Source organism: Orcinus orca, chromosome 5, assembly GCF_937001465.1.
Source record: "Orcinus orca chromosome 5, mOrcOrc1.1, whole genome shotgun sequence".
Classification (NCBI taxonomy): domain Eukaryota; kingdom Metazoa; phylum Chordata; class Mammalia; order Artiodactyla; family Delphinidae; genus Orcinus; species Orcinus orca.
This window is the reverse complement of record NC_064563.1, coordinates 142998247-143021976: the sequence shown is the minus strand read 5'-3', so window position 1 is coordinate 143021976 and position 23730 is coordinate 142998247. Positions and strand designations below refer to the sequence as shown.

General features: G+C 44.0%; 1 long non-coding RNA gene across 1 annotated transcript; it reads left to right on the top strand.

The window, feature by feature from the left end:
* Nucleotides 1-135: 135 nt before the first annotated feature.
* On the top strand, nucleotides 136-22880 carry LOC125964461 (uncharacterized). Its single transcript, XR_007477506.1, has 3 exons — nucleotides 136-7897; nucleotides 9907-10039; nucleotides 17924-22880. It is a non-coding gene; the product is annotated as an uncharacterized LOC125964461 (long non-coding RNA).
* The last annotated feature ends 850 nt before the right edge of the window (nucleotides 22881-23730 follow it).

Genomic DNA, 23730 nt, shown 5'->3' with positions numbered 1-23730 from the left:
CGAAGTCTTCAAAGCAGTAAACTAGATAGATAGCTAGTGGGAAGCAGCCGCATAGCACAGGGAGATCAGCTCGGTGCTTTCTGACCACCTAGGGGGTGGGATAGGGAGGGTGGGAGGAAGACACAAGAAGGAGGAGATATGGGGATATATGTATATGTATAGCTGATTCACTTTGTTATACAGCAAAAACTAACATACCATTGTAAAGCAATTATACTCCAATAAAGATGTTAAAAAATATATATATTCAAAATATTCGAGGAAACTATGCCAACAACAAATAAACAAATAAAGAATCTCAACAGAGAAATGGAAAAAAGAAGCAAGTGGAAATTCTAGAGCTTAAAACTGTACTAACTGAAATGAAAAATTCATGGCATGAGTTTATTTGGGATGTGAGAAGAAAGAATCGCTGAATTTCATAGAATGATAGAAATAATTTAATCCAAAGAACAAAAAGAAAACACCTCATGATCAAACTGCCAAAAGCTAGAAGTAAAGAAATCATTTTTTTTCTATTTTTTGGCCATGCCCTGTGGCATGTGGGATCTTAGTTCCCCGACCAGGGATCAAAACCCTGCAGTGGAAGCATGGTGTCTTAACCACTGGACTTCCAGGGAAGTCCCAAGAAATCATTTTTAAGAGAGCAAAAAAAAAAAAATGTTACATTCTACACAGGGAACAACAATATAATTTACTGCTGACTTTTCATAGAAATAACAGAAGCCAAAGGACATTGAAAGCCTAAAATACTTTGTGAATTTGCTGCATTTTCTGTGAAAGAACAGTGGCTTCCTATTCTTTTTTAGTGATTGCCTATTCTGTTTAGTGACATGATAAAAGAAAATAAAAAGCTATAACCAATAAAACCGTCTCTCAAAACTGAAGACAAAACATAAAACCATTTCTAGGTTAAAAAAAGAGAGAGAAAATAAAACTGAGAGAATTTGTTGCTGGCAAACCTGTGCTAAAAGAACTGCTAAAGAGAGGTGACATTGGATGGTAACTTGTATAGTAACTTAGATTCAAGAAGGACTAAAGAATACCCCAAATGGAAATAATACATTTTTTCTTCTATTACTTTTTTAAAAAAGACACATGACTATTGGAAGCAAAAATTATAATACTACATTGTTGGGCTTTAACATATAAAGATTATATATATGACCACAATAGCACAAAAAATAGCACAAAAGGGAATGGAGTTATATAAACGCAAAGTTCCTACATTTTATTTGAAGTTAGTCAGTATTAACTTGAAATAGATGGTGATAAATAAAAGATGTATATTGTAATACTTAGGTAAAGCACTAAAATTAATGCAAAGAAATATAGCTAAGAAGTCAATACAGGGACTTCTCTGGTGGTGCAGTCATTGGGAATCCGCCTGCCAGTGCAGGGGACATGGGTTCAATCCCTGGTCTGGGAAGATCCCACATGCCATGGAGCAGCTAAGCCCTTGCACCACAACTACTTAGCCTGCGCTCTAGAGCCCGCGAGCCACAGCTACTGAGCCCGTACACCTAGACCCTATGCTCCGCAACAAGAGAAGCCAGCACAATGAGAAACCTGTGCACTGCAATGAAGAGTAGCCCCCGCTCGTTGCAACTAGAGAAAGCCTGCACAACAATGAAGACGCAATGCAGCTAAAACAAAATAAAATTTTTTAAAAAAATAGAAAATTAATACAAGAATTAAAATGAAATACAAAAACATATTTGTTTAATATAAAAATGCAGGAGTAACAAGGATTAAAAAGAGAGAAAGATGAGACAAATAAGAAAAAAATAGCTAAAGGCAGACTTATAACCGTGGGAATGAACTAAAAATTCCAATCAAAAGACAGAAACTGTCAGACTGGAAAAAAGAGAGAGCTGTTGCCTATAATAGATCACTTTAAGTTCAAAGACATAAAGAGGTTAAAGTAAATGGATGAATAATATATAGGAGGCAAATACATAAACAATAATCAGAAGGGAGATGAATGATTTTTTATTAATGTCAGACAAAATAGACTTTAAAAAAATGAATATTACTAGAGACAGAGTATTTTATAATGATAAAAGTGTCAATACAAGAGAAAGAAATGAAATATTATTAATTTATTTGTACCTAAAAGAGAGGTCCAAAATTCATAAAGTAAAAACTGACAGAATTGAAAGACAAAATAGAAATACCAATAATTATAGCTGAAGATATCAATACTGTTCTCTCAGTAAGCGATAGAACAAGTAGAACAGTAAGAACAGAAAACTTGAACAGCACTATCAAACAAATTGACCAAACTGACATCTATAGAACACTTCACCCAACAACAGCAGAATACCTTTTGTTTTCAAATGTACATGGAATGTTTACAAAATAAACTCTATGCTGGATGATAAAACATTTTAAATGTCTGTACATTTAAAAAGGTTACTATCATATATAGCATGCTCTTTGATGACAATTGGAAATAACTTTAGGAATCTGCAACAGACAAAATTTGAGAAATCCTAATATACGGGGAAACTAAACACACTTCTAACTAACTTATGAGTCAAAGAAGAGATCACAAGGAAAATTAGAAAATGCATCAAACAATGAAGCAGAGAACACAACATATTCAAATTTGTGGGATGTAGCCAAAGCAGTGGTTATATGGAAAATTTATAGCTTTAAAAGCTTATGTTATAAAAGAAGACAGTTCTAAAATCAGTGAACTATGCTTCCAACTTAGGAAGCTAAAAATGAAGAGAAGATTAAATACTGAGTAAGTAGAAGGAAGGCAATAATAAAGATCAGTAGGGAAATCAATAAAATACAACATGGAAAAACAATAGAAAAAAACAAAAAAACCAAATGCGGTTTCTTTGAAAAGATCAATAAAATTGACAAATCTTTATCTGGATTGAGAGTAGACACAAATTACCAATTAGGAATGAAAGAGGGAACATCACTACAGATCATAAAAACATTAAGTGGGTAACAAGAAAATATTACAAACAACCTGCTCTGAAATTTAAAACACATTAATGAAAGAAATTAAAGAAGACCTAAATAAAATGGAGGGATATACCATGTTCATGGTCTGAAAGATCCTGGGTACTCTTTTGCCATCTTACCTGGGGGCCTTGACAGAAGACATGTTCATTTCAGTTTTTTCTTTTTTAATTAATTAATTAATTTTTGGCTGTGTTGGGTCTTCGTTTCTGTGCGAGCGCTTTCTCTAGTTGTGGCAAATGGGGGCCACTCTTCATCACGGTGCGCAGGCCTCTCACTGTTGTGGCCTCTCTTGTTGCAGAGCACAGGCTCCGGACCTGCAGGCTCAGTAGTTGTGGCTCACGGGCCTAGTTGCTCTGCGGCATGTGGGATCTTCCTGGACCAGGGCTCGAACCCGTGTCCCCTGCATTGGCAGGCGGACTCTCAACCAGTGCGCCACCAGGGAAGCCCTCATTTCTTGCTCATGTTAGTCCTGTGTGGGTTGGGGGAGGGGAGGGAAGACTCTGCTTCACCTGGTGACTCAGGGACCAGCTTCTTCCGTCTTGTATCTCCTCCTTCCTCTAGACCTTCAGAGTCCTTTCCTTTCAGCTGGAAGCTGCATGAAGAGCAAACGTGGAGGACTGTGCAGGGATTTTTCTATGACCACATTAGATTTTGCTCTACAAATCACCCTGAACGTAGTACTGCTGTTACCACTGCAGGTGGTGATTCTGAACAGCGCTGTGGTTCCCGCCACACCCCGCAGTGGGGATGTGGGGATGGTATTTCAGCTTTAGGTGCCCCCAGGGCTTGGGAAGCCCCACTCTGATTGCTTGTCATCCTCTCCAACCTGCAAAATGAACATATACCTCTTCCCCAAATGGCAAAACCACTGGGAGTGATCCTCCCTTTTCTCTTGGTTGGGGGAATTCCCTCTGGGCTGCAGTTCTGAGGGGGCCCAGTGGGCACCATTGGGCTCCACCCTGTGGTGTCCGTTCAGCACGTGGTTCTGGCACCTCGGAGACCCTCTCTCTGTGCGCCCCCTCAGTGCTCCCCTGATCCTTGCAGCAACATTCGAGGTCTTTCTCTGGTGTGTCTGGAAGTTCCCTTCCTTCAGCTTTTAGTGAAGGGTACTAAAATGCATGCATTTCCTAGTGAAACTTAAGCAAAGCCAAGCACTGCTGGGGGCCAGTTTTTTTTCTTTAGACTTTAAGCAACAGAGAAGCGGGATGGTTTCCAAGACCTCAGCCCAGGGCAATTTGGTATGTGTGCCTTTTCTGTGACATCCTCCCTCCAGCCCTTTCTGTGCAGGCAGCCTCTGGCCTCCACCGTGGGAGACGTGGTTCACCATCTCCCTCCGGGCACAGGGATGATGGAGGAAATTGACCTCAGGGACCTGGCTGATCACCACAGCTCTGTTCATCTGTTACCGCTAAGAGGTGAAGTTCAGAAGTCAGCCTGACCTCGTCTACCCCTAGGTCCACGGCAAAGTGATTCCCTCTTCGCCTCCCATACTACCTCAAATAACATCTATCTAAAACTCTGCTGTAGGCTGAAACTCTGGGCCCCCACACCCCGCCAAATTCATGTGTACCTACAAATGTAACTCTATTTGGAGACACGGGTCTGTAAAGAGATGATGAAGTTAAAATGAGATCCTGTGGATGGGCCCTAATCCAACTTGGCTGGTGTCCTTACGAGAAGAGGAGATTAGGACACAGACACGTGCAGAGGAAAGATCACGTGAGGACACAGGGAGAAGACAGCCGTCTACAGGCCGAGGAGAAACCAACCCTGCTGACATCTTGACCTTGGGCTTCTAGCCTGCAGAACTGTGAGAAGACAAACGCCTGTCCTTTAAGCCCCCCAGCCCGAGGCATTGCGTTATGGCGGCTGGAAGAGCCTGAGAGCCCTCCCTCCCCAGTCGTTCTCTATCACACCACCCCTCTTTATTTTTCACGATGACTCCAATCACTGCCTGGAATTTGTTACTTGTGTGTTGCCCCCTGGCCCTCCTGAGGGTTCATGAAGGCAGAGACCCTGTCTGCGCTGCCCGCCTCCAGACCCCACGACCCAGGACAGCGCCAGCACGTGCTCAGCTCACAGAGCTGCCAGATGATAGACCACTCGCTCACAGTGGAGGCTTCGCTGTGCGGCTGGCAACCAGTTTACTTTAAAGCAAACGAAATCTTGTAATTACTCTGGTTGTGGAGAAGTACATCCCGGCCCAGGCCAGTCCTGGAAGGCCCTGCAGGTCCTGGGGTTGAGAAAGGAAGCAGGACAAACGCACTCTCCCCAGCTTTTAATGGCGAGCGGGGTTCGAGCTCTCAGAACCCCAGCTCCCGCCTGCTTAGCAGCCTTGGCCACCAGCTGAAGAGCAGACGGAGGATGCTGGGACATCCAAGCGCTAAGCGTGTGAGGTTCCAAGTGCCTGTGTGTGCCTGTGTGTGTGTGTGTGTGTGTGTGTGTGTTGGACACGTGGGGTATGAAACAATGCAGATAGAAACAAAAGTGTTTTAGACGTAATTACCCAACGAATCAAGATTGGGCTCTGCTAGGGTTTGGCTTCATGTCCAATCAGGATGGCTTGCTTTATGAAAGTGTAAAAATAAATATTTATCCGAAGTCTGTACTCCCAGCCACGGAATCCAGCATTTCGTGCAGACATCACCCTGGATGAGCTGCTTAATTAACGCGGGGCTACCCTTGCTTGGAATTCGTCTGACCCTTCCAGCTACCACGTGGGGCTAGCGGAGCTCGTGAAGATTCAGCGGTCCCGAACAGAAGCCACTGGTCACATGAGGCTCTTTCCAGTGAAATGAAGGAAAGGAGAAGTTCAGTTCCTCAGTTGCTCTGGTCACATTGCCCATGTTCAGTGGCCTCATGGGGTTACTGCATGGTGGAAATATAGAACATTTCCGGGATTACAGAAAGTTCTATTACCTTTAGGGTAGAGAGCAGCCAGGCTGGCAGGGATCGCTCTGGGGACGTGGAATGGGTTTGGAGGGCAGTGGTCTTCAGTCTGGAGAGATCCCCAAAGGGGTGTTGGGACCCTCAGGAAAGCTGGTTGGTTGTCTGTCTGCTGGCCCTTTGTCCTCAGCCAATAGCAGAGAGACCTGCTTTAGCTGAGGGTCTACGATGAGCCCAGCTCCTGGTATTCCAGATGTATTTAACGCTTGTAACAATTCTCTAAGGTAAGTGTTTCCTCATTTTTATGATTGAGAAAACTGCAGATCAGAGAAGTAACTTGTCCATCACCAACTAGCAAGTGACACAGTCAGGATGTAAACTTGGGTTTAGCTAGTCCTGCGCAAAGGCTTTTTCTGTGGTATCTTTCTGCTTTCTTGGAAACCTGGGCTCTGGTAGAACACAGGGGAGGAAGAGAATGATTGCACTCACTCTCTGGGCTCCCCTTCCCTCCATCAGGGTATCCCAAAGACCCCTGGTCTCCCTCCTAGCTGGTTGAAACCAGCCGGCTCTGAAGTGTGCATGTTGCTTACCCGAGGGTCCTTGTCGTGATGTCTGAGCATCTTCCTGCATCTACAGGCAGGTACCTAGAGACAGCCACCTATAGCACAATTGATAATGGTGTTGATTAAGCATATTGGTATTGCAGTTCCTATAGAGGGAGGACCATGCCTGCTGGGGCACCTGCAGCGCTGCTCACGGATGGTGGGGCTCGGTAGAGGGGGCTCACCCATGAGGCCCTGATGTCCTCAAGAGGGAAGGAGGACTTGCAAGGAGAGCTCAGGTCCTGGATTTTCTGACCTCACTTTTCTGCTCATGAAACGAGAAGAGAACCAAGGCATGTGGCCCTCCAATCCACAAATTATGTACCTTTCAATCACCTTATAAATTCAGTGGGTTACAATGTTTTCTGCACGTATATCTCTTTAAAAAGATTTTTATATAAATAGGGGCTTAAAATCTAACTTTAGAAGCCTATTTTTCACTTTTAGTGCTTTTTTTTGGGGGGGGGCGGTTTATGCCCTTAATTATCACATGCAGTTGGCACACAAATGCAGTCTTAATTAGGCAAAGCCGAATAAGCGGTAATACAAGGCATTTCAGGGACACATGGGGGAGATTCTAGGATCCCAAACCTTAGACACAGAACAGATGCTGTCTTTTCACGAAGTGCAAGTCTGACTTGTGAAAGTCCTCTTTTAGCCACACTGGGGAGGGAAAGATACCTGAGGCCGGAGTGGCCAGAGCAGCACCCCCTTCCCCTGTACAGAAAGTGCACAGATCATAAACCTACGGCCACAAGTGGACACATTCTTGTGAACACCGAGGTCAAATACAGGGACGTTGCCCCAAAATGGCATTCCACTAGCAATCTTATCTGTCTCTAAAAATGCCTTTGACTAAAATTATATTTTATCTGATACATATTTTTTAACTTTCACCTACTACCTTTATTTATTTATTTATTTATTTATTTAAATTTTGGCTGCATTGGGTCTTCATTGCTTCCCACGGGCTTTCTCTAGTTGTGGCGAGTGGGGGCTACTCTTCATTGTGTTGCACGGGCTTCTCATTGTGGTGGCTTCTCTTTTTGTGGAGCATGGGCTCTAGGCGCACGGGCTTCAGTAGTTGTGGCATGCAGGCTCAGTAGTTGTGGCACGTGGGCTCAGTAGTTGTGGCATGCGGGCTCAGTAGTTGTGGCACGCGGGCTCAGTAGTTGTGGCACACGGACTCAGTAGTTGTGGCTTGTGGGCTCTAGAGCGCAGGCTCAGTAGTTGTTGCGCACGGGCTTAGTTGCTCCGCGGCATGTGGGATCTTCCCAGACCAGGCCTCTAACCCGTGTCCCCAGCACTGGCAGGCACATTCTTAACCACTGTGCCACCAGGGAAGTCCCTCACCCACTACTTTTATTTATTTATATTTTTATTTTCCTCCAGCTGTACCGAGATACTGTTGACATACAACACATGTAAGTTCAAGGTGTACAATGTGATGATTTCTGCAGGTATATATTGCAAATAATTACCACAAAAATGGTTAGTCAACCCATCTATCCCCTCACTTGTTACACTTTTAGTGTGTGTGTGTGTGTGTGTGTGTGCGTGTGTGTAGTGAGACTATTTACAATCTGCTCTCTTAGCAACTTTCGAGTATATCATGCAGTATTGTTCATTAGAGTCCCCGTGTGTAAATTTGATCCCAGAATGTATGCATCTTAAAGCTGGGAGTTTGTACTCTTTGACCAACATTTCCTATTGCTCCCAACCTCAGCCCCTGGTGATCACTGTTTTACTCACTATTTCTCTGAGTTTGGCTTTTTTGATACCACATAAAAGTGAGAACATTCAGCACTTGTCTTTCTCTGTCTGACTTATTTCGCTTAGCATAATGCCCTCAAGGTCCATTCATACTTTTGCAAAAGGCAAAATTCCCTTCTATTTCAAGGCTGAATTATATTATTTCATCTGATATTAATTAGTGGCATTCACTCTCTTTTGGTTAGTATTTGCTTAGTGTTTGTATATAAATATATATTTTCGCTGCATCTCTTGTAAATTGGATTAAAAAAAATGGACGGCCTTTTAAGTGAGACATTTACTGCATTTACATTTAATGTAATTGTTATATTTGGATTATTTCTGCCATCTTATTTTGTGCTGTGTTCTCTCTCTCTCTCTTTTTTTTGTTGCATTTTTTGGCATCTAATGAGTTCTTCTTATATTGTTCCATTTTTTCCCCATTCACTGGTTTGTAAATTATACTGTCTGTTTTTATTCTTTTAGTGGTTACTTTAGAAATTACAAAGTAAAAAATTAAGTTATTGTTTAAAATGTATGAAGACCTTTACTCTTCTCCTAGATAATACACAGATCTTAGGAAACATTCAGCCTATTCATGCTCCTGACTTATGTGACTATCAAATGGGGTTTTAGGTCTACCTGTACAAATTTAAAAAACCCAGTGGTTATTATTACTACCAATTTATATAACTGATGGTCACTGAAATCTCCCCACTCACTTAACACTTTCTTTGTCCTCCATTCCTGTTGCATTCTTTAGACCTCTTATCTGAAATCACACGCCTTCTACGTGAACTATATTCCTATAAATTCCCTTTCACGAGGATTTACTGGGAGGGAAACCCATTCGTCTGCTTCATTTCTACCACGAGAGGTCTCAACTTAATGCTTTCATGGGCTTATTGCTTTTAAATATCCTTTGCTTTCATTTGAATGGGTTCTTGGAAGGAGGAAAATAACTGTATCTTGTTTTACACAGAACTTTCTGTATGTATTTCCCCATCAATAGTTTGAATGTTATTGTCATAAAGATATTTACAAAGAATAAAGGACACATCACTTCACTTGGCACACAGATGCCATTCAATAAAATCTTGTTGAATGAAGAAATTAATGAAGCAAACTATCCTGGACAACCTTCTGGAAACTCATTGCCATTGAACAATTTCCCCCAAAGACCTTCTAAACTGTAAGGGAAAAGTGATTCTTAAGGAAATATGCAGTATATAATTTCCTACTATTTTTAGTTAAAACGTATGCAACAGCTATGTTTCATGTGCTGTGTGTTTATTTTAACTTAGTTGCCTCTGTGTAGTCAGAAAACACTTTATTGATGCTCTCTCAATTATGAAGTGTTTCCATAGATGTTTTCCACGTGCTTTCTGCATCAGCCTAGGGAGCTAGGCGACAGTTCTTAACACTATTTTATGAGTAATTAAATAGAAGTTTGGGGAGACCAAGGGGCTTGGTCTACATTGCCCAAGAGCTCACAGAGCCAGGCCGTCTGATTTCTAGCTCAAAGCCTTTCCACACTGTTCTGTCCTCAGCCCAGTAGCCTTATGCCCACCCATCAGCCCTGCAGACTAATTGTGCTACTTTAAGTGATGTTGGACCGTTACTCTTCCTGCACCTCTTCTTCTGTGATGTAGGGTTGGTCATATCTATTTCTTTGTTGCAGGGTTCTCAGTCAGGAGGACAAACCTTGCCCATAATTCTATGGTTCCAGAAAAGAGGCTGCATTGATCTAGGTGATGATCCAGGGACACACCAATAAAACCGTCTGCCTGTCCTTCACCTGCCACCTTAAAAAGGTGAGGACCACGGCATGCAGTGCATGAAACATAGCAGTTCACACACATTGTAACTGAGAATAGTGGGAAATTATGGTGAGCATTGCACACGGCCCTTTATTGCTAACACTATGTTTTGTCCCGTGTTATCGCTCAAAGAGGTACATATAGGTTCCTGGAGGGCCCTTACCAAGCCATCGAAATACTTTCATCAAAAAATCATGGAGCATAGTGAAACTTGGTGATAAAGGATTTCTAATTTCTCCCTTTTATCCCTTAGGACATGGCAGCCCTATTCACAGTAGCCAAGACATGGAAGCAACCTAAATGTCCATTGACAGATGAATGGATAGAGTAGATGTGGTACAGATACACAATGGAATACTTCTCAGCCATAAAAAAGAACGAAATAATGCCATTGACAGCAACATGGATGGACCTAGAGATTATCATACTAAGTGAAGTAAGTCAGAAAGAGAAAGACAAATATCATATGATATCACTTTTATGTGGAATCTAAAAAAATGATACAAATGAACTTATTTACAGAACAGAAATAGAGTCACAGACACAGAAAACAAACTGATGGTTCCCAAAGGGGAAAGGGGGTGGGGGAGATAAGTTAGGAGTTTCGGATTAACAAATACACATTACTATATATAAAATAAACAACAAGTACCTACTCTATAGCACAGGGAACTACATTCAATATCTTGTAATAACCTGTAAGGGAAAAGAATCTGAAAAAATACATATATACAGTACATGTATACACATACATGTACATGTAACTGAATCTCTTTGCTGTACACCTGAAAGGAACACAACATTGTACATTAACTGTACCTCAGTAAGAAAATGGTTAAGAGACAACAAAACAAAGAACAGGGGTTCCCAAACTTTGCTGCCTTTAGAATCACCCAGGGAGCTTTTCAAATGCTTGATGCCCAAGCCACACACCACACTATTTACATTCGTTTCTGTAGGTGAGACCCAGGTATCGTTATTTTTTACAACTCCCAGAAGATGCCAACAGGCAGCCGGGTTGGAGGACCAACGTGGTCTTCAGGCCACCATCACCAGCGTCACCCAGGAACTTGTTAGACCTGGAAATTCTCAGGCTCGCCTCAGACCCACTGAGTCAGGCACCCCGGGGTCGAGCCCAGCAGCCTGTGTTTTAACACACCTTCCGGATGATTCTGAAGCTTGTTCACACCTGGGAACCCCCCCACCCCCCTCCGCAGAGCATCCCAAACGCTCAACTTCAACCATGTGGGGATCTTGTCGAAATGCAGATTCAGACTCTGGGTTCAGGGGTCGGGGGCTGGGGAGGGGTGGGGCTGTGATCCTGCCTCTCTCATAAGCTCCCAGTGCTGAAGCTTCTGCTGGTGGGCGGACTCAGCTGAGCATGGCGTCCCCGTGGCACTGGCATAGAGTAGATGCTCAGTTAAGTCCCTGGTGAATAGGGTAAATATTTGGTGAAGATGAGGATTAAGTGCCATAGGGGTGACTACCCATTATTCACAGGGTAAAAATGACCACAGTTAGGGAGTTTGGGGTTGACATGTACACGCTGCTATATTTAAAATGGATGACCCAAAAGGACCTGCTGTGTAGCACAGGGAACTCTGCTCAATAGTATGTAATAACCTAAATGGGAAAAGAATTTGAAAAAGAATAGATACATGTATATGTATAACTGAATCACTTTGCTGTACACCTGAAATTAACGCAGCATTGTTAATCAACGATACTCTAATATAAAATAAAAAGTTAAAAACATACAAACAACAACAAACAAACAAACAAAATGACCACAGTGAATGCTCTTTACACAGTCTTAAAAATCACTGGAAATGTTTTGAACAGCAGTCTCTCCTTACAGCAAACAATCCAGCAGGTGAGTTATGTGGGCTGGAAGGAATTTACACTTTAAATCCCTCAGGCATTTGCAGCTCCCTTATTTGTGGGGAATGTTAAAAAACAAACAAACAAACAAACAAAAAAACAGCTGGGATGGAGGTGAGGCCTTCTTCACCATGTCAGCAGAGTCCACATTTTCTAAAGTTGTCCTGGGAACGCCATTGTGACTCTTTGCTGACGTTGTTAAATCAAATTTCTCCTTACTTAGAGGTGGTGCTGTATCTGCCCACCTCCTTCAGGAGTACAAGAGCGTTAACCGGGGGTGAAAATATATTCCTGCAGATTGTACAAATCAGGCACCTGTGTCGGTTTCCAGAGGTTAACGTCCTGAAATAGTTAAGTAAAAGTTGGTCACGAGGGGGCAGTATTGCCCCACAAAGATTCTTCATTTCGGCTGCTGAACCTGGAGCTGGTCACCTGCTCTTTTTAAATACGTCTATGTATCAGTAATACTCTTTGTTCTTCTTTCTTTGAAGACCTGGAAGCAATCAAAAACATGCCCCCCAAATCTGTAGGCATTGGACCTTTATAAAAATGTCTATTGACTGTTTTTAAAAATATTTTTAGGGACTTTTTTTCTCTTGAAATTTTTATGCGACTCTAGCTCATTATTACCAAAGATGAAAAAGTGATCCTTTCCTGGAAGACGCTGTTCTTTATCAGCAGTGCTGGAACATCCAGCCCCGGAGACATTAATATTCTTAAGATTCAGGAATTTTTGTTCCCGAGGAGATATTGATCTGTGGGGAAGCCTGTTGGCTGAGAAACTCAAGAATGAGTTATTTTGGATGTTTCAGTTGCTGCCTCAGTTTCTTCTGAGGGGCAACGGTAACTGATGAATGGGACAGCCGAGGGGTCTCCCAGAACACAATGTCCTGGTCCACCGTCGCCTGTTCCAAACTGAGCCCCGTCACATCCCCCTCGATGCTGGTCTGCATGGGTCTCAGATGGTGACGTTTATCAAAACAAAGTGCGTGGATTCCTGCACTGTTCCTTTTTGAGACGTCTGACCTAGGAGTTGCTGGAACGCCAGGCGTTTTCTTCCTTCCTGGACCCCGGGGCTGCGTGTGCTGTTTTGCAGGCCCGTTAATGAGGCTTCTTCTTGGGTTAATTGCGCGCCCCGCCCGGCCACATCTCCAGAGGCCAGCTTCACCCCCCCCACGCCGAGATTGTTTCCATATGTGACCCCACATGCTCCCGCAGCCACCTCTGAAGAGGCTGGCTTCCAGCTGCCCCCTCGGGAACCATAAATTGTCTGTGTCTGCTGGGCTTCCTTCCAGGTAGCTCTGCACCCCACACAGGGCTCTGCTTTCGAGCCATCAATGTGGGTTTTCTTTGGAGCGGCTGCAGACTCAAGAGGCTGGATCCACGGTGACATGGAAGGTGACAGTTTCCGTGTTCTCTCTGGTGGCTTCCATTTGGCCTGCTGGGAGCTCTCTTCTTTTTTTTTTTTTTTCAAGGTTGGTAGCAATCTTTTATCAAATGAATATTATATTATTTATAACATTAATATGTAAAATGAATGAAACTAAGGTCCTCAAAACATTTAGATATTCACTTTGTGTAGGAAGTGCTTTTTTTTTTTCCCCCACATCTTTATTGGAGTATAATTGCCTCACGACTGTGTGGGAGCTCTCTTCTTTGTCTGAGGCCACGGCAGAATTTCAATAGGGGCTTGATATTGTTTAACGGACACTGATGTGATGCCCGGCCCAGTCCTGGGCCCGCCCTTTGGGAGCCTGCGGCCCAGCGAGCTAACCCATCCATCACAGAAGTAAGGCCAGCATGGAGGACCCCAAGAGTTCAGATCTCCCTGCAAAGGGAGTCCTGGGTCACCTTGGACTCACGTGGTCACGAGACCCGAGGCTGTGGTCTGGGAGCTGTCTGGTCTCTTGGGTCTGCTCCAACCTGGATCCCAGCTCTTGTCCACAAAACCCAGGGCCATCCCCGGCCACCAAGATGAGGGGGTTGGCCAAGGGAGATGGGGTGCCAGTGGACTCAGGTGGGTTGTTTCCCAGCCCTTCTGCCCGGGGAGGGGATTGGTGGGTTCCGTGAATTCACACCAGCGTGGAGAGAAGGTAGGTTGCAGCTCGTGTCACATCTGGCTGCTCGTATCAGAACACCTGACGGTAGAGATGGAAGCAAACAGGGGTGAATAGTCATAAGCATTTATTTTCAATAAATAGAGTTTATTTTTTTGAGCAAATTTAGGTTCACAGTAAAATTGAGCAGAAGGTACAGAGGTCTTCCATCTACCCCCTGCTCCCACACATGCAACCTCCTTCACTATCACCACCCACCAGCAGAGGGGGACGTTTTACAATCGATGAACCTGCATTGACATGGCATCATCGCCCAGACTCCATAGTTTACATTAGGGTTCACTCTGGGTGCTGTACATTCTGTGAGTTCGGACCAATGTACAGTGACATGTATCCACCACTGTAGAATCATATAGAGGGACAGAGTCAAGATGGGGCATGGGAGGATGCAGAATTTGTGTCTCCCCACACCTAGGGCACCTGCCGGATGCTGGTGGGGGACTTCAACGCCCAAGGAGATGGGAGGAACCCCCGAGCAACTGGGTAGGACATGGGGGGGAGGGAGGGGGGACAAGAAGTGGAGGCTGGACAGGACCAGCACCCCTGAGGGGTGGCTGGGAGGAGGGAGGGGTTCCCACTCCTGGAGGGATGCTCGGGGGCTTGAAGGATCGGGGGGAGTGCGCCTAGCATTTTCCCTGCCCAGTCGGGCTCCGGGAAGGCTGCTGGGCTCCCGGGCCGGGTCCTCCGCCCTCTGAAGCCCCCTCTGGGCCATGTCGGTCCTAGAACCGTGGGAGGGAGGGAGGAAAAATCAGAAAGAGAAATTAAGGAAAAAATCCCATTTACCATCGCAACAAAATGATAAATAAAATACCCAGGAATAAATCCTAAGGAGGCAAAAGACTTGTACTCAGAAAACTATAAAACACTGATGAAAGAAATCAAAGATGACATAAACAGATGGAGAAATATACCATGTTCGTGGATTGGAAGAATCAATATTGTGAAAATGATTATACTACCCAAAGCAATCTACAGATTCAATGCAATCCCTATCAAACTACCAAAGGCATTCTTCACAGAATTAGAACAAAAAATTTCATAATTTGTATGGAAACACAAAAGACTGTGAATAGCAAAAGCAATCTTGAGAAAGAAAAACAGAGCTGGAGGAATCAGACTCCCTGACTTCAGACTATACTACAGAGCTACAGTAATCAAGACAGTATGGTACTGGCACAAAAACAGAAATATAGATCAATGGAACAGGATAGAAAGCCCAGAGATAAACCCATGCACATATGGTCACCTAACTTATGACAAAGGAGGCAAGAATATACAATGATGAAAAGATAGCCTCTTCAATAAGTGGTGCTGGGAAAACTGGACAGCTGCATTTTACATCTTTCAGTAAAAGAATGAAAGTAGAACACTCCCTAACACCATACACAAAAATAAACTCAAAATGGATTAAAGACCTAAATGTAAGGCTGGACACTATAAAACTCTTAGAGGAAAACATAGGAAAAACACTCTTTGACATAAACCACAGCAAGATCTTTTTTGACCCACCTCCTAGAGAAATGGAAATAAAACCAAAAATAAACAAATGGGACCTAATGAAACTTAAAAGCTTTTGCACAGCAAAGGAAACCATACACAACACTAAAAGACAACCCTCAGAATGGGAGAAAATATTTGCAAACAAAACAATGGACGAAGAATTAATCTCCAAATATATAAACAGCTCATGGAGGTCAATATCAAAAAAACAAACAACCCAATTAAAAAACTGACAGAAGACCTAAATAGACATTTCACCAAAGAGGACATACAGATGGCCAAGAGGCACAGGAAAAGATGCTCAATATCACTAATTATTAGAGAAATGCAAATCAAAACTACAATGAAGTAACACCTCTTACCAGTCAGAATGGCCATCATCAAAAAATCTACAAACAGTAAATGCTGGAGAGGGTGTGGAGAAAAGGGAACCCTCTTGCACTGTTGGTGGGAATGTAAATTGATACAGGCACTATGGAAAACAGTATGGAGGAGGTTCCTTAAAAAACTAAAAACAGAACTACCATACAACCCAGCAATCCCACTACTGGGCATATACCCTGAGAAAACCATAATTCAAAATGACACATTTACCCCAATGTTCACTGTGGCACTATTTATAATAGCCAGGACATGGAGAAAACCTAAATGTCCAACGACAGATGAATGGATAAAGAAGATGTGGTACACATATACAATGGAATATTACTCAGCCATAAAAAGGAATGAAATTGGGTCATTTGTAGCGATGTGGATGGACTTAGAGTCTGTCAGACAGAGTGAAGTAAGTCAGAAAGAAAAAACCAAATGTCGTATATTAACGCATGTATGTGGAATGTAGAAAAATGAACAGTTGAACTTATTTGCAGAGCAGGAATAGAGACATAGACGTAGAGAACAGACATGTGGAGGGCGGGGAAGGGGAGGGTGGGAAGAATTGGGAGACTAGGTTTGACATAAATACACTACCATGTGTGAAATAGCTAGCTCGTGGGAACCTGCTATATAGCACAGGGAGCTCAGCTCGGTGCTCTGTGATGACCTAGATGGGTAGGATGAGGGGGGTGGGAGGGAGGTCCATCCAGGAGGGAGGGGATATAGATATATATATATAGCTGATTCACTTCAATGTACAGCAGAAAGTAACACAACATTGTAAGGCCATTATGCTCTGATAAGAAAAAGAGAATCATATAGAATAGAATTTTCAGTACCTAAGAATCCTGTGTGCTCCGCCTCTTCATGCCTCCCTCCCCCTAGACCCTGGAGACTAATCTCTTCACTGTTTTCATAGCTTGGCCTTTTCCAGCACGTCATGAGTTGGAAGGGTGCAGTGTGCAGACTTTTCACATTGACTTCTTTCACTCAGTAGTAAGCAACACGCATGTCTTTTTGTGGCGTGCTAGTGCATTTCTTCTTAGCCTGGTGAATGGAATAGTCCTGTTTATCAAGAGGTCCGAGTGGGTTGGTCATGGGCTGCTGCAGGGGCTCAGAGACCCATGTTACTCTTTTCGCTCTGCCCTTGCAGCCCGTTGCCTTGGCCACTCATGGTTGCAGAGGCAGTTGCGTCTCCAGAAAGTGCCTCTAGGACAGAGGCCAGAGGAAGAGGGAAAGGAAAGGGGGAAGGGTGTTGGCAGCCAAGGCTGCACCCTTTTTGGTGGAGCCCCTGGAGGGAATGTCCCCTTACATCTCACTGGCCAGAACCAGGTCACGTGGCCGCATCTGGACATCAGAGTGGAAAGAAATTGCCGAGATGGGTCTAGACCCATCGTGGCCCCCCCAGCACTGGGCAGGGGCTTGCTGATGACATGGGGGGTTGTTAGCAGAGAAGTGTGTGAGTGTGAGTGTGTGAGTGTGTGTGTGTTGAATGGATGCGGGGGGGTAATAGAAGGGGTCTGTTGCCACAAACTCAATAAACAGGCCCTTTACGTGATTGGGAAAGGCGACCCTTCCTCCCCTGGTGGGTGCTGTCAGAGGTGGATGCTGCCATATAGGGACATAGAGGAGGTTTAGGGGTCAGCTTGTGGGGAGGAGGCTGTTTGAGGGTAATTGTCACATGAATGGTGTGGGTATAGTTTGGAGGGGGAAGGAATCACTTAGTTCAGAGAACTGATGAGGGAGGAGGTGTCTGATCTAGGCTTTGAAGGATGGATAGCATTTTTACAAAGTAGCTGTTTTATTATAGAAGAGCATCACCGATTGCTAATTGTCCTTTACTAGCCACTGTCCCATCTTCTGCAGTAATGACACTCCCAGTTTTGGGGCTCCCTAAGGACTACCTTTCCCAGCTTTCCTTGAAGCTGGGTGTGGCCAAGGGGAGGAAGCATTAGATGCAACTCCCAGGAGTGACACCCTTCCCTTTTTTCTCTTCTACCTGCAGGCAGGTGGCCATGGTGGTCCTTAGCCAGTTTGGATGCCATGGCTGAAGCCACCCCCAGGACTGATGGAGCGATGAGACAGAGGGACCCTACACCCAGACCGGATGTGACAGAAAAGAAAAGTCTTTCTTGTTTAAACCAGTATTAATGTGGCTACAGCTCTGGTAAAGCTATGAGCCTATGTCGTAATGTAAAATAATAAGTTTTAGGGTCTCTTGAAAGCTAAATTTTTTTTTTTTTTTTTTGCGGTACACGGGCCTCTCACTGTTGTGGCCTCTCCCGTTGCGGAGCACAGGCTCCGGACGCGCAGGCTCAGTGGCCACGGCTCACCGGCCCAGCCGCTCCGCGGCATCTGGGATCCTCCCGGACTGGGGCACGAACCCGCGTCCACTGCATCGGCAGGCGGACTCTCAACCGCTGAGCCACCAGGGAAGCCCGAAAGCTAACTTTAATCACACTTAACCAAATCAATGCTTACCTAGCCTTGCATTGTTAAGCAACAGTGTATAGCCTCCTTTTTTAAAAAAGGAGTTTTCTGCATTACGGTAGGTTGACGGTCCAGTTTGCTCTTGGGTCTGAATCTCCCTGTGGTGTGTCAGCCTATCTGACAAGTGTGGCAGCATATGATTTGGAAATATCAGTTGATGTTTTCCTTTTTGCCCTCTGATCCTTCACTCAGGTGGGGTTTTTTTTTGTCTCAGGGAAGGGAGGGGACCACAGAGAGAAAAAACTGGAGTCTGGTCTGGGCCAACCCTGGGGGGCGTCAGAAAGGACTCCTCTGTGCAGACCACTGAGTGGGAGCACTGGGAGAGACCCAGACAGAAAACCGGGCCCTGGGGGCCTTGGGCCGGGGAGAGGGGCCTGACTCAGCAGGATGGGTGGGCCTGAGGCCACCTCAGCAGGGGCAAGCATGGACAGATGACCCCCCCTGAGCCCCTCTGCAACACCAGGGAACCATGAACTTCTCCTTGAACTCAGCTGCAACTCAGGAAAGTCCGGGGACCCAGATTCGATTGGTGGAAATTATGCTGAGCTACAGAGAAATGAACAGAGTTACACCTGCTTTTATCAACCGATATTTGTATCTACTACACATGGCTTTATGGACATCAGTTCTGGGCCTGGCGAAATAATGAGTATTGCAGATGCAAAAACTGTCACAGACACAGAGATGCAGGAGACATTGGTCTCTTCTTTCTATCCTTTTATTCTCCACTCAAGCCACCAGGGCCTAAGGTGGCCAAGCTTGAAGGTCTCATGCTACTTGGATGTCTGAAGAATGCTGGGCTATTATACTATTAACACGAGTGTAGAATCTGTGGAACTAAATTATGGGGTTCCTTTGCTGGTGGTAAGTTCTCAAAGTACTTTTTTTGCTAGCAGCTACCCACTTTGGATAGTTTGCTTTGCCCAGGGGGTGCACTAAACATTTGCTGAGGGAAAAGAAGGAAACTCTGTTTCTTCATGATTTCCCAAACGATTTAGCCTCTGTTTGAGAGGCAGGTGACTTTATTTGAGTGAATACTATGGGCACAATCATTAGTTTCTGTTGGAAGTAAACACTCAGCAAAAGAGTGACCTGTGAGGGTAAACAGCCCAGAGCACATAAAGTCATGCCCTGTTCAAGAAAGGCTGAGAACTCAGAACTGGAATAAACAGTCTCAGTGACTACATGTGAATAATGCTGATTTTGCACCAAAAAAGAGCTTCCCATCAAATTTTAGTGCTTATCTGAGAACCGCACTAAGAATTGTATATTAAAGGGTGAAAATAATTTGCTGAAATCCTACTTCTTCCCCTTAAAAAGTCACTGATTAGCAAAATTGCGAACAAATAGCTTTTCAAGCAAGTCAGCAGCAAAACAGTCTACATAAATTACATTAGTAGTGAAGAAAAATTCCCCCAAATGGGATGCTTGGCCATAATAATGAGTTATTTTAGGAGAAAATGTGAATGGGATTTTATATAATCTTGGAAGGGGGGAGGTCTTGCGTGACATGACACAAATCATGACAAAATTCAGAAGCTGTAAAGGAAAATATTGATACATTTGACTTCACGCAATTTGAAAGATTTTATGTCAAGGGTACCACAAATGAATTTAAAATATCAACCAAAAAGTAACCATCAAATAAAATATGAATTTTATATTAAAATATAAAATTGCTAAAATACCTAGCAATTTTCCATTGCTAAGAAAAATATTTGCAACCTAATGTGGTGGGGGCTGATAGCCAGTGCCCTCTGAAATCTGTATTCTTTCTTCCATTGCTGTGGAATACTAGGGAGGCCTCAGTAGGACTCCAGAATTGTGCCCACAATCCCTGATGTTCATGCCCTGGCATAGTCTCCTCCCCTTGAGTGTGGGCAGGACATGCAACTTGTCTCTAGCCATAGAATATGGCAAAGGTAGCAGGACACACATGCTTGTGTGCAAGTGATGATGTATGTAAGATTGCACCACCTATCTTGCTGGAGTCTCTCTCTCTTTTGTTGGCTTCGAGGAAATCCCATATGACAAAGAATTGAACATGGCTCCTAGGAGCTGAAGGAAGCTTCAGATGGGGCTGTTAGCAAGAAACTGAAGCCTTCAGTTCTACAGCTGCCAACAACCAGAAGCAGATCTTTCCCTAGTCCAGACTCAGATGAGACTGCAGCCGTAGCCAACACCTTAACCGCAACCTTGCAAAGGACCCAGTTGAGCTGTGCTCAAGCTCCTGACCCACAGGAACTGCAAGCTAAGAAATGTTTAGTTTTAAGATACTAAATTAATGGCAACATTATTAGGCATAATAGATAGCTAATGCAAACCCAACTATACTGCATCTCCCAGGCTCCCTTGCAGTTAGATGTTGCCATGTGACTAAGCTCTAATCTACAGAATGTGAACAGAGGACATACAAATGGCCAGTAAGCACACGAAAAGATGCTCAACATCACTAATCTTTAGGTCATTAGGGAAATGCAAACTGAAATCACAATGAGATTCCACCTTGTACCCGTTAAGATGGCTACTATAAAAAAATAACCAGTGTTGGCAAGGATATGGAGAAACTGGAGCCCTTGTACGCTGTTGGTGGGAACGTAAAATTGTATGGCCTCCGAGGAAAACAGTTTGACAGCTCCTCCAAGAATTAAACATAGCATTACTATATGATCCAGCAATTCCATTTCTGAGATATACCTGAAAGAATTCAAGGCAGGGTCTTGAAGAGATATTTGTACACTCATGTTCACAGCAGCATTATTTATTCACAGTAGCTAAAGTGTACAATCAACCCACGTATCCACAGACAGAAGAATGGATAAGCAAACTGTGGTCTATACACACGATGGAATGTTATTCAGCTTTAAAAAGGAAGGAAGGAAGTTCTGACACATCCTACAACCTTGATGAACCTTGATGACATAATGCTAAGGGAAATAAGGCAGTCCCCAAAGAGACAAATACTGTATGATTCCACTTATATGAGGCATCTACAGTAGTCAGATTTATAGAGACAGAAAGCAGAATGGTGGGTGCCAGGGGAGGAGTGAGAAGTTGTTGTTTAATGGGGACAGAGTTTCAGTTTTGCAGGACGAGAAGAGTTCTGGAGATGGATGGTGGTGACGTTTGCACAGCAATGTGAATGCACTTAATGCCACTGAACCGTATACTTAAAAATGGTTAATATGGTAAATTTTATATGTATCAAAAGTTGCAAAAAAGCAAGTTGCAAAAATAATATGTAGCACAACCCCAATTTATAAAAACATGTATGCTTGTTTGTTGTATGCATAAAGAATTTCTGAAAGAATACACAAAAAAACCCACAGTAGGGAGGCTGGGAAATCAGATGAGGGGGAGACCAACGTTTGTATGTTTTCTGGTGCTGTTTGGAATTTTAGTTTATGACGTACATGTCTTACTTCTAAAATGTAAAACAAATTATTAATGAGGAGATTGGATTTTCTCCTACATTGATTCCTTAGATTACTCTGGGGCCAGCCCTTGAGGATTATACTGATTCCTTATGTTGGTTTCTGCTGAGATGTTTGGAGCTGTTGGGTTTTGGTTTCTTCTACAAAACTGTTTTCCAGAGGGTAATACTTAATTCTTCAACAGCAAAACAGCCAGAATAAATTTTGAAACTTTGTTGGATTGTATCTGAATGATGTGAATCAACAAATAAAGGTCACTGAAAGAGGCTTCAGTGTTTCTAAGACACCAAATAGAGCCACAATCGAGACAGCATTTGGCAAAAAATGAACACACACAATTCCTCACATGTAGACACCATGTCTTCTACTTTTTTTGTGTCTTCCATGGCATTCAGTAAATTCTATGTAGTACTAAGTTAAATGCTTAATAACTCCATGGTGGGTGGAAACAATTTTCATGGCTAATGTCGACGAGAATAGATCATATGACTAGTTCATCTTGACTATGTTGATCTTTCAATCATCAGTCTCAGAGTTAAAATAATTAAATCACTCAAATTACCCAAATAGGCAAAAGGAATGTCGAGCAAGACACTATCTTTAGGGGAGGGAAGAATACACAGAAATGTATTTCTTGAATGGCTCCATATAGAAGCATTTGGATGTGGACACCCTCACAAGCCCAAAGAGATACAGCCTTTAGGTGAAGGAGAGAAGTATTAGCTGGAGACCAGAGTGGCCCCGCCGCTGAAAAAGGAAGCATTAAAAGTTGCACATAGGGCTTCCCTGGTGGCGCAGTGGTTGAGAGTCCGCCTGCCGATGCAGGGGACACGGGTTGGAGCCCTGGTCTGGGAGGATCCCACATGCCGCGGAACAACTAGGCCCGTGAGCCACAACTACTGAACCTGCGCGTCTGGAGCCTGTGCTCCGCAACAAGAGAGGCCGCGATAGTGAGAGGCCCGCGCACCCCGATGAAGAGTGGCCCCCGCTCGCCGCAACTAGAGAAAGCCCTTGCACAGAAACGAAGACCCAACACAGCAAAAATAAATGAACAAATTAATAAACTCCTACCCCCAACATCTTAAAAAAAACAAATCCCTCTTAAAAAAAAAAAAAAAAAGTTGCACATAAGCCCCGGAAAACACGTGCTCTCATTCCCTGACTTTGTCGTTCTGCAGCTTTGTCCTCTTCGATACAGACTGAATGTATTTACATTATAACCGTGTCCTGCTTAATTCTACTTAGAAGTTTTTTATTCTAAACTTTTAGCTAAAACGTCCATTTATGTAAAAGCAGTAATAATTTACACCACTGCTCCACAGTTGGGCGTTTCAGGCAGCATTTTTCAACCTCATGCTATTGGTATTTTGGCCAGATGGGCCTTCGATGGTGAGGGCCTGCCTGTGCGCTGGAAGATGTCGGGCAGCATCCCTGGCCTCCACTTACTAGATGCCAGAGGCACGTCCTCCCCCGTGCTGCCAACCGGAAACGTCTCCAGACGTCCTGGGCGCCAAACCGTCCCTGGTGGAGGACTGCTGCCTCGAAAGGGGATGGAGAGATCGCAGGTGGAGGGGGCCAGCCACACCCGTGATGCCACTGCACCTGGGGGGACCTTCCCCTGCAGGCGTGAAGGGCCCAGTGAGGGGGCTGAAGTCCCCCAGACCCTCGTTTTATCCACCTGGGAGGGGGCAGCGGGTCTGAGTGCCCACTTGAGTGTTAGGAGTACAGCAGGAGAGGGACTGCAGTGCCAAGGGCTGCCCGGGCTCGACTTCCACAGGTAAGCACTACATAGTTTCTGCCGGTGACTGGGTTTATGCCCTGATGTGTGTGGTGTGAGTCTAGCTGCTTCACGGTCTCACCAATACTTAGTGTTCCTCCTATGAGCGTT